Source organism: Nerophis ophidion, linkage group LG12 (assembly GCF_033978795.1).
Source record: "Nerophis ophidion isolate RoL-2023_Sa linkage group LG12, RoL_Noph_v1.0, whole genome shotgun sequence".
Classification (NCBI taxonomy): domain Eukaryota; kingdom Metazoa; phylum Chordata; class Actinopteri; order Syngnathiformes; family Syngnathidae; genus Nerophis; species Nerophis ophidion.
Window position 1 is genome coordinate 12,215,489 of NC_084622.1, and position 2,500 is coordinate 12,217,988.

A 2,500-nucleotide genomic window follows, 5' to 3' on the forward strand; every position below is an offset into this window, starting at 1 on the left:
TGCAATACCTTGTTGATCCATTCCCAACTATCCATCCAGCCATATTCTACCGCTTGTCCCTCTATTTAACAGTATAAAGAATATACTGCTTAATACAACACTGCTCTGGAGAAGAAGTTCAGATCATTGAGACATAAATGCTCCCATCCCGTTAACTATGATATTGAAAAATGTATTAATAAAAAAGAACTGATCATGGGAATTAGGGATGGACGATGGGGCCTAAAATCTAAACGACAATATATATTGCAGCTTCATGCGACAACGAGGTATATTACAATATCTTAGTTGGTATTATGTGAGATCCACTATAGACTAGACCAGGGATCGGGAACCTTTTTGGCTGAGAGATCCATACAAGCCAAATATTTTAAAAAGTATTTCAGTGAGAGCCACATAATATTTTTTTTAAGATTGAATACAACTAAATGCGTGCATTTTTAAGTAAGACCAACATTTTTAGAGTATAATAAGTCTCTTATTCGTTTTAATAACATTGTTATTCTGAAGCTAACCAACAATAAATAAAATACTTCTAACCATTAATGCGACTTCTTGAACACGTGCGGTAGAAACCGGATGAATGCATTAAAATGCATGAGAATGTTTTATGTTTTGAACGTTATTTCTGACACTGTGATTACCAGCGGAATTATTCATTACTTCAATCAATCAATCAATGTTTACTTATATAGCCCTAAATCACTAGTGTCTCAAAGGGCTGCACAAACCACAACACAAACCACTACGACATCCTCGGTAGGCCCACATAAGGGCGAGGAAAACTCACACCCAGTGGGACGTCGGTGACAATGATGACTATGAGAACCTTGGAGAGGACGAAAGCAATGGATGTCGAGCGGGTCTAACATGATACCGTGACAATTTTTTCGAGGATTTTTTAAATAAAGGGAAGGTGAAACACCGGTCGGTAGTTTACCATGAGGTCAGGATCGAAGTTAGGTCTTTTAAGAAGAGGATGAATAACCGCTTTTTTTGAATGCTAGGAGAACAGTGCCCGAGGAAAGTGATAAGTTTATAATATTTAGCACTGATGGACCTAATACAAAGAACTCCTTGATAAGTTTCCCAGGGAGAGGGTCAGGTAAACATGTTGTTTGTTTTATTCCATTTACACGTTGTAACAATTCCTCTTAATTTTATTTCCTCAAAACGAGAGAAACTATTTTGGAGGGCAGTATCCGCCGTATATACAATCGTATCTGTGTTAATAGAACCCAGTTGTAGTTGGGACACATTGTCTTTAATCTCCTTTCTAATGACTTCAATTTTCTTATTAAAGAATTGCATAAAGTCATCAGCTGAGTGGCTGGAGCTACTGGAAGGGGTCCCTTGTTGGGTTAGCGATGCTACCGTACTAAACAAAAATTTAGTATCGTTTTTATTACTTATTGTCATTCATTACTTAATGTCAGCTAAGATTTATCGGAGAGCCAGATGCAGTCATCAAAAGAGCCACATCTGGCTCTAGTGCCATAGGTTCCCTACCCCTGGACTAGACTCTCACTCTATTATATTAGATCCACTATGGACGGGACTCTCACTATTATGTTAGATCCACTATGGACTGGACTCTCACGATATTATGTTAGATCCACTATGGACTGGACTCTCACACTATTATATTAGATCCACTATGGACTGGACTCTCGCACTATTATGTTAGATCCACTATGGACTGGACTCTCACTATCATATTAGATCCACTATGGACTGGACTCTCACTATTATGTTAGATCTACTATGGACTAGACTCTCACACTATTATGTTAGATCCACTACGGACTAGACTCTCACTATTATGTTAAATCCACTATGGACTGGACTCTCACACTATTATGTTAGATCCCCTATGGACTAGACTCTCACTATTATGTTAGATCCAGTATGGACTGGACTCTCACAATATTATGTTAGATCCACTATGGACTGGACTCTCACACTATTATATTAGATCCACTATGGACTGGACTCTCACTCTATTATGTTAGATCCACAATGGACTGAACTCTCACATTATTATGTTAGATCCAATAAGGACTGGACTCTCACACTATTATGTTAGATCCAATATGAACTGGACTCTCATACTATTATGTGAGATCCACTATGGACTGGACTCTCACTCTATTATGTTATATCCACTATGGACTGGACTCTCACTGTTAAGTTAGATCCACTATGGACTGGACTCTCACATTATTATGTTAGATCCACTATGGACTGGACTCTCACACTATTATGTTAGATCCACTATGGACTGCACTCTCACTATTATGTTAGATCCACAATGGACTGGACTCTCACAATATTATATTAGATCCACTATGGACTGGACTCTCCCACTATTATATTAGATCCACTATGGACTGGACTCTCACTATTATGTTAGATCCACTATGGACTGGACTCTCACTGTTATGTTAGATCCAATATGGACTGGACTCTCACTATTATGTTAGATCCACTATGGACTGGA

The 2,500-nt window shown here is 38.2% G+C and overlaps 1 protein-coding gene across 1 annotated transcript in view; it reads left to right on the forward strand.

Annotated features, from left to right (window-relative positions):
* The window catches only part of LOC133562968 (MOB kinase activator 2), a 25,277-nt gene that overhangs the window by 940 nt on the left and 21,837 nt on the right, over nucleotides 1–2,500 (forward strand). The gene's annotated exons all lie outside the window — the stretch shown is intronic.